The sequence below is a fragment of the Hyperolius riggenbachi genome, chromosome 7 (genome assembly GCF_040937935.1).
Source record: "Hyperolius riggenbachi isolate aHypRig1 chromosome 7, aHypRig1.pri, whole genome shotgun sequence".
Lineage (NCBI taxonomy): Eukaryota > Metazoa > Chordata > Amphibia > Anura > Hyperoliidae > Hyperolius > Hyperolius riggenbachi.
Genome location: NC_090652.1, coordinates 160441479 through 160456169, shown reverse-complemented (window position 1 = coordinate 160456169; position 14691 = coordinate 160441479).

Genomic DNA, 14691 nt, shown 5'->3' with positions numbered 1-14691 from the left:
AGTCTGTAATTAGGGACACCGTCAGTCAGCGTCAGCTAGGGTCTTTGTGTGCGCACTGCGCACTCTCTCGTTAGCGCTACACCGATCTCTGCTGTAGAGTACACCTGTCCGTCACCTCACACACCCACCACCACCAGTCCCACCCCATTAAAGTACCCCACTTGTCCCACCCGCCTTTACATACATAAGTTTTTTTTTTCATTTGTATAATATTAAAAATATACGATGTCTGGCACTGGCAGCCGCGGTTTGGGCAGGGGCAGCAAGGGCATCGCCAAGAGAGGAGGTCGTGGGCGTGGCAGCCGCGCCACCACCACCATGCGCAGTTCTGCGTCTGCACCAGTGGCTATTCCGCCATTAGCCACTGGCCGTGGACGCCTTGGCCGCCCAACACCTGGGAGTCACGCTGCAGAGACGCAGCAGCAGCGTGTGGTGCAGATGTTCCTCCCACCGCCAGGTCATAGCCGTCCTATTGAGGAGAAGGACGCAGACTCTGTCTGTGCTGGAACTGATGGTGGATGAGCAGGCCACCATTAGCTCTGGAACCGAGTCCTCCACCCCCGCCACCACTCCTGTTCGCAAGAGCAGCAGCAGCCGACCAGCACTGCCTGGAGAGGAGGAGGAGGAGTGCAGTTCTCCAGCCCCAGCGGGCGACACCAGCACCCTGTCACTCAGCACCTTCTTATCCCCAAGCACAGTGGGGTTATGGAGTGCTGTTGCGGCAGAATTGGAGGAGGAAGGAATGCTCATGGGCACTTTGGGGGATGATGCTTTGGACAGTCAGACAGTGGTGACTGTCCATCCGCCCATGCATGCAGAAGGGGAGTTTGTGGGATCCCAGCAGGACATGTTTTGCGGAGGAGGAGGATGATGATGACAGGGTGAAGGACAGAGACTGGGTGCCAGGTCCTGGGAGTGGGGATGTCATCGGCTCTGAGGAGGAGGATGCGACTGTGGGCCTTGCTAGAAGGATCAGCATCGCAGGCATGGGCAGGATCACAAGTGGGTGTGGTATGCAGGCCACACAGCGTGCTGATCCGGAGACGAGTTCTGCCAGTGCCACCACCAGCCGCACCAAGAACAGCCCCACCTCCCCAACCACCACAGGGAGACCAGCGGCAGCAGCACCTTCCAGCCGAAGGGGCAACTTCACCTCCCCAATTTGGAATTATTTCACCCTGCCATATGTGGAGTGCAAGTATGCCACCTGCAACCAGTGCCACCAGCAGCTCAGCAGAGGGAAGGAGCCCTCTGCGTTTGGCACCACCTCTCTGGGCAACCATCTTGCAGGGAAACACTTTCATGAGCATGAGGAGTTCATGAAGTTGAAGGAAGCTGGCAGTGGTAGTGGCAGACTTGCCACCACTGCGAAGCCGTCGGCAGCAGCCACCCGCCCTTCTCCACCTCCTCCAGCAGCACCAGCAGGAGTGCGTCAGAAACGCACTGCTCCTCCTCCCTCTGCAACTCCTGCCGCCGACACTGAGGCCTGTTCTGGCAGCCAGTCCTCAGTGGCCTCCTCTGCTCCCTCCACTGATTCCTGTGCCAGCAAAAGGCGTCGCCAGACCCTGCTCAGCGACACCTTCCAGGGAGTGGTCAGGGTTCTGCCTGCCAGCAGCCGTCACGTGCGTCAGCTGAACGGCTTGCTGGCACGGGCCATGTGCTCCCAACTCCTGCCTTATTCACCTTGTGCAGGAGGGGAGAGACATGTGTGCGCTCCTGATGTGTGCAGCCCCTGATTGGCCAATCCCCAGCCGACATTATTTCGCACGCACGGCCATGCCTGCACTTCACCGCTCGGTGATGGTCAATGTCGGGAGAGGGCTGGAGCATGCGGTGGGTCAACGGGTCAACGTCACCATGGACTCGTGGAGCAGCCGGTTTGGGACAGGCCGCTATCTGTCCTTCACCGTGCATTGGGTCAGCTTGGTGGAAGGGGGTGAGGAGGGGGGAGCAGCATCGGGCACTGTCAGAGCAGCAGCAGCAGCAACAATGCAATGGGTGGTGACACCATGCAGGGTCAGCGGAATTGCAGCAGGTTCCTCTGATCCACTTCCATCCTCCGGCACACCAGCCCAAACCCCCGCCTCAGCAGCAGCGTGAAGCCCCGCCACTGCCAAGCGCTGCTGGAATTGGTTAGCCTGGGGAAGACCAAACTGACGGCGAACCATGTCCTGGCCAAACTCCGATAGCAGGAGAGGAATTTGCTGACCCCCAGAGGCCTCAGAGTCGGAGAGGTGGTGTCCGACAATGGGGCAAACCTGGTTGCTGCAATCAGCAGGGGAGACCTGACCCACATCCCCTGCCTGGCGCACGTCCTGAACCTGGTAGTCCAAAAGTTCCTGCGGACCTACCAGGGGATGGACCGACTCCTTGAGAAGGCAAGGAAGGATGTGCGTCATTTCCGGCACTCGCCTGCAGCCGTAGCGAGCCTGGAACAGGAGCAGAAGGAGCTGCACCTGCCACAGCACCGGCTCATGATCGATGTTCCAACTCGCTGGAACTCCACCCTGGCGATGTTGGAGCGTCTGGTTGAACAGAGGCAGGCTGTCAGCCAGTACCTTGCACGAGCAACAGTTGCCTCCATCACTGCAACTGGGCGTGCCGCCACCAACTTCCCGACCATCATTCCACGGAGGACTGGGGGCACATGCAGCAGGTGTGCCCTTCCTGCAGGCCACCAACATGGTAAGCAGGGACCATGCAATGGTGTGCGAGTAAGTCCCCTTGGTGTGTGTGCTGGACAGGGCCCTGTATGCACTGCTGGAAGAGGGAGCGGCAGCCTTGGACCAGAAGGAGCTGCAGGCAGCTTCACAGGCCACCTCTGAGGAGGAGGGCTTGGAGTTGGTGGAGGTCCCTGACCTTGCTGCTGATGAGGGGGAGCAGCAGAGCGCAGCTGGACTGGTGCGGGGGTGGAGAGAGGATGAGGTGGAGGAGGCAGAGGAAGAGGAGGACAGCACTGTCGGCTCTGGGGCTGCCGATGATGTGCCAGCAGATGTGGCCAGACTCTTCCCAATGGCAGCGCACATGCTGAGGTGCCTGCGCAAGGACCCAAGGGTGATCCAGATGAAGCAGAGGGAGGACATCTGGATCTGCATGATGCTGGACCCACGTCTGAAGGGGAAGCTCAGCCAGTTCCTGCCTGCAGGAGGAGACCGTGCGCAACAAATGAGGGATTTGCAGCTGTCCATTGTTGAGCGCTTGGAGGAAGCCTTCCCTCAGCCATCCACCCCCACTGTCCAGCCAGCACAGAGGCAGCAGCAGGTGCCTGCATCCACCAGCAGCAAGCGCACGCGCACCACAGACCTGCTGTCTCTGACCCAAGAGCTCTACATGAGTGTAGAGCTGCCAAGGACTAGAGAGGAGGTGCCTGCAGCAGCATCCTTCTCCAGTCACAGGCAGCGCTTGACCCGCATGGTGGCTGACTACATGGGGTCCTTCAGCGGGCTTGACAGCGTGGCCCCTGTTGATCCCATGGAGTATTGGGTCAAGCACCTGACGATCTGGAGCGAGCTTGCGCAGTACACCCTGGAAGTGCTCTCCTGCGCCCTTCCAGCGTACTGTCAGAGCGTTGCTTCAGTGCAGCCGGTGGAGTCGTCACTGAGAAGGGATCTCGTCTGTCTCACAAGTCTGTGGACAGACTGACGTTTCTCAAAATGAACCAGGCTTGGGTGGAAGGCGAATTCCTGGCCCCTGTTGTCGGCGAGAGGGGGACATAAAGTGGCGCACACACATTACACCTGCTGCTGCTGTATTTCTTCCTGCTGTCTGTGTCTCCACTGCCAGGGAACACATTACAAGGTGCTGCTGCCCATGCGCCACCAGCTATTACGCTCAAAAATAGCTGCCTGCTCTGCATTATTTATTTAGGAAAATTTTTTTTTAAATTATTTTAGAGGTGTCCGGGTTGAAAACTGTGCTGTCCCAATTGTGTATTGGACACAATGTGGGCTTCACGACCGCTGTCTGGAACCTCATGCTGTTTATTTACGGCCCTGGAACCACCGCTAGGAACCAGGGCCTATTATGTCTCGCTGCCTGCCCTCCTGCCTGCTGCCAGTCTGCCACACACTCAACCTCCTCACGCTGCCTGCTGTTGTATTTCCTCCTGCTGTCTGTGTCTCCACTGCCAGGGAACACATTACAAGGTGCTGCTGCCCATGCGCCACCAGCTATTACGCTAAAAAATAGCTGCATCAATCAATTTGAAAAAAAAAAATTGTAAATAATTTAGAGGTGTCCGGGTTGAAAACTGTGCTGTCCCAATTGTGTATTGGACACAATGTGGGCTTCACGACTGCTGTCTGGAACCTCATGCTGTTTATTTACGGCCCTGGAACCACCGCTAGGAACCAGGGCCTATTGTGTCTCACTGCCTGCTGCCAGTCTGCCACGCACTCAACCTCCTCACGCTGCCAGCTGTTGTATTTCCTCCTGCTGTCTGTGTCTCCACTGCCAGGGAACACATTACAAGGAGCTGCTGCCCATGTGCCACCAGCTATTACGCTCAAAAATAGCTGCCTGCCCTGCATTATTTATTTTGGGGGAAAAAAAATTTAATTATTTTAGAGGTGTCCGGGTTGAAATCTGTGCTGTCCCAATTGTGTATTGGACACAATGTGGGCTTCACGACCGCTGTCTGGAACCTCATGCTGTTTATTTACGGCCCTGGAACCACCGCTAGGAACCAGGGCCTATTTTGTCTCGCTGCCTGCCCTCCTGCCTGCTGCCAGTCTGCCACACACTCAACCTCCTCACGCTGCCTGCTGTTGTATTTCCTCCTGCTGTCTGTGTCTCCACTGCCAGGGAACACATTACGAGGTGCTGCTGCCCATGCGCCACCAGCTATTACACTCAAAAATAGCTTTATCAATTTGAAAAAAAAAATTGTAATTAATTTAGAGGTGTCCGAGTTGAAAACTGTGCTGTCCCAATTGTGTATTGGACACAATGTGGGCTTCACGACCGATGTCTGGAACCTCATGCTGTTTATTTACGGCCCTGGAACCACTGCTAGGAACCAGGGCCTATTATGTCTCGCTGCCTGCCCTCCTGCCTGCTGCCAGTCTGCCACACACTCAACCTCCTCACGCTGCCTGCTGTTGTATTTCCCCCTGCTGTCTGTGTATCCACTGCCAGGGAACACATTACAAGGTGCTGCTGCCCATGCGCCACCAGCTATTACGCTCAAAAATAGCTGCATCAATTAGAAAAAAAAATTGTTATTAATTTAGAGGTGTCCGGGTTGAAAACTGTGCTGTCCCAATTGTGCATTGGACACAATGTGGGCTTCACAACCGCTGTCTGGAACCTCATGCTGTTTATTTACGGCCCTGGTACCGCCGCTCGGAACCAGGGCCTATTATGTCAGTCACTTCACACTGCCTGACACATACTACTCCTCCTCCTGTAGCTGCATTGAGCTTCTGCTGTCTGTGTGCTGCTACCACTGCCAGGGAGAACAGAAGAAGAACTATTTTTTCTGCTGCCACCCACTCTCGTACCAGCTATTAAATTTACCACAATACAACTTGAAACTACTTCCTCCTCCTGCTGATGTCTGTGTTTTACCACCGCCAGGGTACACAAAGAAAGGCTCTGTGGCTTGAAATGTGCCACTACCTATTATGCCATCAACACAAATATAACTATGGTGTTGTTATTAAAATAAAATATTTCCACAAATGAATAAAAAAAAAATATTACAAAAGAAAGGAAAACCAAGACACATAATATAATGATAGAGAAGAAGGGGAAGAAGAAGATATAGAAGAAGAAGATATAGAAGAAGAAGATGAAGAAGATATAAAAGAAGAAGACGAAGAAGAAGAAGATATAGAAGACGAAGAAGAAGATATAAAAGAAGAAGAAGATATAGAAGACGAAGAAGAAGAAGATATAAAAGAAGAAGAAGATATAGAAGAAGAAGAAGAAGAAGATATAGAAGAAGAAGAAGAAGATATAGAAGAAGAAGAAGAAGAAGAAGAAGAAGAAGAAGAAGAAGAAGAAGAAGAAGAAGAAGAAGAAGAAGAAGAAGAAGAAGAAGAAGAAGAAGAAGAAGAAGAAGAAGAAGAAGAAGAAGAAGAAGAAGAAGAAGAAGAAGAAGAATATATAGAAGAAGAAGAAGAAGAAGAATATATAGAAGAAGAAGAAGAAGAAGAAGAAGAAGAAGAAGAAGAAGAAGAAGAAGAAGAAGAAGAAGAAGAAAAAGATATAGAAGAAGAAGATATAGAAGAAGAAGAAGAAGAAGAAGAAGAAGAAGATATAGAAGAAGAAGAAGAAAAGGAAGAAGAAGAAGAAGAAGATATAGAAGAAGAAGAAGATGAAGAAGAAGATGAAGAATATCAAGAAGAAGATGAAGAAGAAGAAGAAGAAGAAGAAGAAGAAGATATAGAAGAAGAGGAAGAAGATATAGAAGAAGAGGAAGAAGAAGAAGATATAGAAGAAGAAAAAGATAATTGAAGAAGATACAAGAAGTAGAAGATGAAGAAGATTCGAGTAGAAGAAGATATAGAAGAAGAAGAAAAAGAAGAAGATATAGAAGAAGAAGAAGAAGATATAGAAGAAGACGAAGACGACGTAAATGAAGACTTCCAACTTACAACCATTTTGGACACACCTTCTCATGCAAACACTTTTCATGAAGTTAATTTACTATTTTTGATACCTTTTTTTATAACTACTACATCACCACATAATCACTTGATGTTTTTCTTCATAAAAAAGGTGGTTTCATGCATCTTGACCTCCAATACAAGTTTTACAAGCTATTTAAGGCCAGCTCGAATATTTTACTCAAATACAGACTCGGATAGTGACGTCGGATAACCGAGGTCGGATCGGATATTCGATTAACTCGAATATTGAACTTCGAGTGAATTCGGATAGTTTACTATCCGAATTCGACCAAACTCGAATAGGATGATGAGGTATCTGAGCAACACTGATCACTGTGAATAGTGAGACGCATTGACTCACATTGATGGTGAAGGTTAGTCACAAATTCATGCAGGGTCAGGCCCCGCCCACACACAAAATATATCTGAGCCAAATTTGGCATACCTTTGAAAAGTAATACTAGTTTATACGAAGCTTTCCTCATATACATTCATTTATATATTTGCGTAAGACGGGGTCATGTTCGACCCCATAGCCGTGCCCCGTACCTGTAGAAAAAATTGATCCTGAAAGGAAAAATAATTCGATTTCAAAACAATACATAATAGGTCGATCAGACATTGTATCTGTGGATCTGTAAAATCAGAAGCAATAAACAAAGTATGGCGGACAGCCTCTACACCCCCATCATGTGGGATGGAGGTCTAGAGGCTCTCAACATCCATAGTGATGAGAAGACTCCCCTCTGGAATATCTTTCACTTGGGAGATGGATTCCAGAAACATATCAGTATCTCTAAGATAGGACTTCTGTGCCAGTACATAAGGACTAAGTATATAGTCAAGATACTTAGCCAGGGGAGATAGTACTGAGTCTATCCCTGACACTATAGGGCGACCTGGAGGATGTTGAAAAGATTTATGGATCTTGGGACATAAATAAAGGACAGGTGTCCTAGGATGTTCCATTTGCAAAAATTTGCCTAATTGGTCATCAACAATTTTATCACATGTGGCTTGTTGTAAAATCCTTTCAATCTGTCTTTGTATGTCTGATAGGGGGTCGCAGGGCAGTGGCGTTCCTTCTGTAGTGGGCAGGGGGGCGTGGCGCACCGGGTGACAGACTTCTAGGGGGTGTCGCCACGACCCCCCACAGCAGCAGAGCAGGAGGGGGGAAGCAGCGCTAGAAGGAGGACAAGTGGTGGCAGCGGTGGGGAGGGGGGAAATATCCCCCCTCCCTCACCTGGGACCCCTCCTTCTGCCTCTCTACCCCTCCATAGAGTAGCAGTGGCAAGTGCAGGCTCGGCGGCGGGGAGACATGCACAGAATTACTCACCACTTCCGCGTTCCAAGCGCCGGCAGCGTCATGTCGTCACAGATCTCCGCCTTCAAAGCCGCCCACTGTGCTTCCTGATTAGCGGAAGCACAGTGGGCAGCATTGAAGGCGGAGATCTGTGACGACATGACGCTGTCGGCGCTTGGAACGTGGCGTGGTGAGTAATTCTGCGCATGTCTCCCCGCCGCCGAGCCCGCAGTTGCCACCGCTACTCTATGGAGGGGTAGAGAGGCAGAAGGAGGGGTCCCAGGTGAGGGAGGGGGGGTTATTTCCCCCCTCCCCACCGCTGCCGCCACTGCCCCTCCTTCTAGAGCTGCTTCCCCCTCCTGGGGCATCTATACTGGGGGCAACTATACCAGCTATACTGGGGGCAGCTATACTTGGGGCAGCTATACTGGGGGCAACTATACTGGCGGCAACTAAACTAGCTATACTGGGGGCAATTATACTGGGTGCAACTAAACTAGCTGTACTGGGGGCAACTATTCCAGCTATACTGGGGGCAACTATACCAGCTATACTGGGGGCAGCTATACTGGGGGCAACTATACTGGGGCAACTAAACTAGCTATACTGGGGGCAATTGCTCTGATGCATAAGGTGAAAAATCCCAGCGGGCTAAAATGGTTAAGGGGGCAGAGACCACTGGTGCTTAAGTGGTTAAATAGGAGTGTGCCTTCCTATGTGTAGGAAGGTACACTCCTATCTAAGGAAGGCACGCTCCTATCTAAGGAAGGCATGCTCCTTACATAGCAAAAAGCACTCCTATATAAGGCATGCGTAGTGGCCGCTTCTTCACAATAAGGTGCGCTGCTTAACAGTGCAGCTTAATGAATCAAGCCCAATGTCTTTAGAAGGGTTTAGAGATTGTTTTTAATTAAAACAATATTATTCAATAAAAAGCTATAACATTTTAGCCTGGCCAACCTGAAATCTGCACTGTGCCTGGCTTGACACTTTGATAATGGTTACCCATGGCATATTTTTGAGCACATGGCAAAAAAGGATTCCAGAGAGTGGCGGACTGGCGGTATCAGGATGCTAAATAACACCCCAGACAGAAATTAAAATCTTCACACATTTCCTCTTGCTAATTATTAATCATTCTGTTCTTGTCTTAGGATGTTTCCCAATCTGCTCAGCAGAATACTTCTTATTCACAAATAGTTTTGGACATCTTCCATGCGCCGCACGTCTGAGATCTACCCACAGATTTCCAGCAATATTATTGAGCTCTGGGGAGTGTGAAGGTCATTGCAACATCTTAATCTTTCAATTATTGAAGTAGAACGTGAATGATTTTCAGGTATGTTCAGATCTTTTTCTTGTTGCTGTATCCAAACCCTGCTTGCATTTATTTACTGACTGAAAGCAATTCGTTTCCGCGGTTTATTAAGAGTGTAATGCATTGCTTTAGTACAATTGATAGGTTGTAATGCATTAGCTCACCCACATTCCTTAAATAGATCCACCAGATGTCTAATGTTGTCGTAGTATTCTTTTCTTCCTTTTTGCAACAAATGTATCCATGGTAATTAGAGATGTCGCGAACCTCCGATTTTCGGTTCGCGAACTTCCGCGGAAGGTTCGGTTCGCGTAAAAGTTTGCGAACCTCAATAGACTTCAATGGGGAGGCGAACATTGAAAAATAGAAAAAATTATGCTGGCCACAAAAGTGATGGAAAAGATGTTTCAAGGGGTCTAACACCTGGAGGGGGGCATGGCGGAGTGGGATACATGCCCAAAGTCCCGGGGAAAAATCTGGATTTGACGCAAAGCATCGTTTTAAGGGCAGAAATCACATTGAATGCTAAATTGCAGGCCTAAAGTGCTTTCAAACATCTTGCATGGGTATACATCAATTAGGGAGTGTAATTAGAGTTCTGCTTCACACTGACACACCAAACTCACTGTGTAACGCACCGCAAACAGCTGTTTGCATAGTGACGGCCGTGCTGGACTGGTGCGCACCGTGGCCAGAGTGTAGGCCGTGGCGTTTTACAAGCCCATATGGTCGCCGGACTGTGGTAGCTCAATGATAGAACAACAGTGACTGTCCGGCTGATCAAATTTGGTCTGACCACAATAAAGCAACGACCTTATTATCTTTTGTGTGCCACCCCCACCCGAGACACTCAAATAGCCGGCGGTCATTGCTTCATTTTGATGCGCAAGCCCCTTCACTGCGGCAAGGTAATGATCACGAAGGGGGATGGGCACATGTACATGCCTTTTGTTTTTTTGTTGCAGCCACCCGCAGTGCAGCCAGAAAAATTAGGCAGGCATGTACACGTACCAGAAAAATTTGTGTAGCGGCCGCTGCTAGCAGCGGCCTTAAAAATTCAGGAATCCGCCTAGAGTCCTGGACCCTGTTGGTGGTGGCGGAGAAGGCAGTCAAGCGGCCTGCAGGCAGAGATGCTGTGTGTGGGGACTGACTTAGTCTTCGTCGTGCAGTAGCCCTCCGTGATCCATTCCTCATTCATTTTGATAAAGGTCAGGTACTGAACACTGTCATGACTTAGGCAACTTCTCTTCTCAGTAACTATGCCTCCAGCTGCACTGAAGGTCCTTTCTGACAGGACGCTTGCGGCAAGGCAAGAGAGAAGTTGTATGGCAAATTGGGACAGCTCTGGCCACAGGTCAAGCCTGCGCAACCAGTAGTCCAAGGGTTCATCGTCGCTTTTCGCAGAGTCTACATCCACACTCAAGGCCAGGTAGTCGGCTACCTGCCGGTCCAGGCGTTGGTGGAGGGTGGATCCGGAAGGGCTATGGCGAGGAGTTGGACTAAAGAACGTCCGCATGTCCGACATCACCCTGAGATCGCTGGAGCGTCCTGTCCTTGCCTGCGTGGACTTGGGAGGAGGAGGGTTACTGCCAGTGGTACCTTGAATGCGTTGTGCAGCCACATCACCCTTAAACGCATTGTAAAGCATCATCGACAGCTTATTCTGCAAGTGCTGCATCCTTTCCGCCTTGTGTTGAGTTGGTAACAGGTACGCCACTTTGTGCCTGTACCGAGGGTCTAGTAGCGTGGCCACCCAGTACAGGTCATTCGTCTTGAGTTTTTTGATACGGGGGTCCCTCAACAGGCTGGACAACATGAAAGAGGACGTCTGCACAAAGCTGAATGCAGACGTACTCTCCATCTCCTCTTCCTCTTCCTCAGTGACGGGATGCAACTCCTCTTCCTCCCCCCAGCCACAAACAATACCACGGGAACGTGGAGCAGTAGAAGCCCCCTGTGACAGCTGCCGCGGTTGTTCTTCTTCCGCCGCCTCTTCCTCCTCCACAAAAACACCTTCCTCATCATCACCATCATCAGAGTCTGACTCCTCTCCTTCCCCACACGACTCCTCTTCTTCCTCCTCCTCCTCCTCCACCCTCTGTGCTGCCGCAGGTGTTGTGGGAACATCGGGTTCGGGTGTAAATGGCTCCCACGACTCCTGCTGCCGTAACTCTTCTTGTTCACGCTCCTCCACAGCTGTATCCACCACTCTACGCACGGCACGCTCCAGGAAGTAGGCGTAGGGGATCATGTCGCTGATGGTGCCCTCATCGCGACTCACCAGTTTGGTCACCTCCTCAGAGGGCTCCATGACCATGCATGCATTTCGCATCAGTGTCCAGTTGTTGGGCCACAACATCCCCATCCTCCCAGATTGTGTCCTTGTACTGTAATGATACAGGTACTGAGTGACGGCTTTCTCCTGGTCTAGCAGGCGAGAGAACATCAGCAGGGTGGAATTCCAGCGAATCGGGCTATTGCAAATCAGGCGTCTCACCAGCAAGTTGTTTCTACGCTGAATGTCCGCAAAGCGTGCCATGGCTTTGTAAGAGCGCCTGAAATGCCCACACAACTTCCTGGCCTGCTTCAGGACGTCCTCTAAGCCTGGGTACTTGGACACAAATCTTTGCACGACCAGATTCAGCACATGTGCTATGCAGGGTATGTGTGTCAGCTTTCCCAAATTCAACGCAGCAATGAGATTGCTGCCGTCTTCACACACCACGTTGCCGATCTCAAGCTTGTGCGGGGTCAGCCAATGCTCCACCTGTTTGTTAAGAGCAGCCAGGAGAGCTGCTCCAGTGTGACTCTCCGCTTTCAGGCAAGACATCTCTAACACTGCGTGACACCGTCGTACCTGGCATGCAGCATAGGCCCTGGGGTGCTGGGGCTGTGTAGCTGGAGAGGAGATCGTGGCACCAGCCAAGGAGGAGGAGGAGGATGACGACAGCGAAGCGGTGGTAGCAGGTGGAGAGGGGGTGGCTGGAGGCCTGCCTGCAAGCCGTGGAGGTGTGACAAGTCGGTCCGCTGCGCAGCCATGTACTCCCTGCTTGCTGCCATCGGTCACCAGGTTGACCCAATGGGCTGTGTATGTAATGTAGTGGCCCTGCCCGTGCTAGGCAGACCAGGCATTCATGGTCAGGTGGATCCTTGACCCAAGACTGTGTGCCAGAGATGACACCACTTGCCTCTCAACTGCACGGTACAGTTTGGGTATGGCCTTTTGTGAAAAATAATTGCGGCCTGGTATCTTCCACTGCTGTGTACCAATGGCCACAAACTTACGGAAAGCCTCCGACTCCACCAGCTTGTATGGTAATAGCTGGCGAGCTAATAGTTCCGCCACGCCAGCTGTCAGACGCCGGGCAAGAGGGTGACTGGCAGACATTTGCTTCTTACGCTCAAATACTTCCTTCATGAACAGCTGGGTACTGCTGTGGGCAGAGGAGAAGGAACCGCGGAAGGGAAGAGGCGGTGTGGAGGAGGGTGGCTGTGAAGGTGCAAGGGAGAAAGTGGATGAAGACGATGCACCTGAAGGAGGAAGAGGAGAAGGAGGGTGGAGTGTCTTTTGAGGGGTGCTGCTTTTCCTCAGGTGTTCTTGCCATAGCTGTTTGTGCCTTCTCTCCAGGTGCCTTCGTAAGGCACTTGTCCCTACGTGAGAGTTGGCCTTTCCATGGCTCAATTTTTGCTGGCAGAGACAACAGATGGCTTTGCTCCGTTCTGAGACACACGTGAAAAAATTTCCAAACCGCTGAGCCCCCCTGGGGTGATGGCGCTACAGTGGCATCAGCAGCTGACGTTGAAGGGCATGTTGGCTGGCTGGCCATAGCTGGCGATACATGGCGCCGGACACTGCCCCCAGCTGTTTCTGAGGATGAGCTCCCTCTGCTTCTATCATGGAGTTGTCTCCTCCTACTCCTCTCTGACTCCTCCTCTGAACTGTCCCCCTGGTCATCTCCTCTACCGGGAACATATGTGGTATCCGTATAATCGTCATCATAATCCTCCTGGCCAGCTGCGCTTTCCTCAGACACCTCCTCAACTGCACCAACTTTAGGTGGTCCATCATCCCCATCCACACACGTTACGTCCATACTATCGCCACCTAACTCAGACGTATGAGGTGGTGTACCTGCGCCTTCTTGTTGTTGTTGCAGTAGTGGCTGGGAATCAGTGATTTCACCACCACCAAATAACTCCTGCGAAGTGTCAAATGCAGCGGATGTGGTGCTTGTTGTAGCACTGGTGGCTGCGGGAGATGACGTGTTCTGTGTTAAATATTCAAGCACCTCCTCACGATTTTGGGAAGTGATGGCACGTGCCTTCTTCTGAGCACTGTATTTTGGGCCAGGTCCGCACGAAATCACAGCAACACCACCTCGCACAAACCTGCCGGTGCCTGGTGTCCTTCCTCTGTGTCTGCCTCTACCTCTTCCTCTACCTGGTTTGTCCATTTTGTCCATCTCGGGGGGATGCTAGCTATATGCAGTGAGGTGGGTTCTCACTCAACACAACAGGTAGTTAGATGCAGTGAGCTGGGTTCACTGAACACAACAGGTTGTAAGATGCAGTGAGCTGGGTTCACTGAACAGTAAAGGTACTTAAGATGCAGTGAGGTGGGTTCTCACTCAACACAACAGGTAGTTAGATGCAGTGAGGTGGCCAGGTGGGTTCACTCAACACAACAGGTAGTTAGATGCAGTGAGCTGGGTTCACTGAACAGTAAAGGTACTTAAGATGCAGTGAGGTGGGTTCTCACTCAACACAACAGGTAGTTAAATGCAGTAAGGTGGCCAGGTGGGTTCTCACTCAACACAACAGGTAGTTAGATGCAGTGAGCTGGGTTCACTCAACACAACGCTAGGTATATGCAGTGATGAGGTGGGTTAAGTAAACACAACAGGTACTGGGTAGTTAGATGCAGTGAGCTGGGTTCACTGAACAGTAAAGGTACTTAAGATGCAGTGAGGTGGGTTCTCACTCAACACAACATGTAGTTAGATGCAGTGAGCTGGGTTCACTGAACAGTAAAGGTACTTAAGATGCAGTGAGGTGGGTTCTCACTCAACACAACAGGTAGTTACACACACTACTCTAATCCAGTGCCACTTCCCTATGGAGTTCCACAGGGTTCTGTACTATCACCATTACTCTTTGCAGTCTACATGCTCCCACTGGGCAAAATAATCCAGAACTATGGCCTAGGATACCATTGTTATGCAGATGACACACAACTGTATCTGTCCTTCAAGCCTGGCACCCAAGACCCATCAGCATCCATAAATGCGTGTCTAGTGGATTTACAAAATTGGATGAACACCAGCTGGCTGAGGCTGAACTCTGACAAAACAGAGGTGTTGGTGGTAGGTGGTCCACACATGATGGATAAAGTTCAAAACGCTCACCACCTCAAACTAGCAATTGGGGGAGATACTGTACACTATAACGACTCTGTG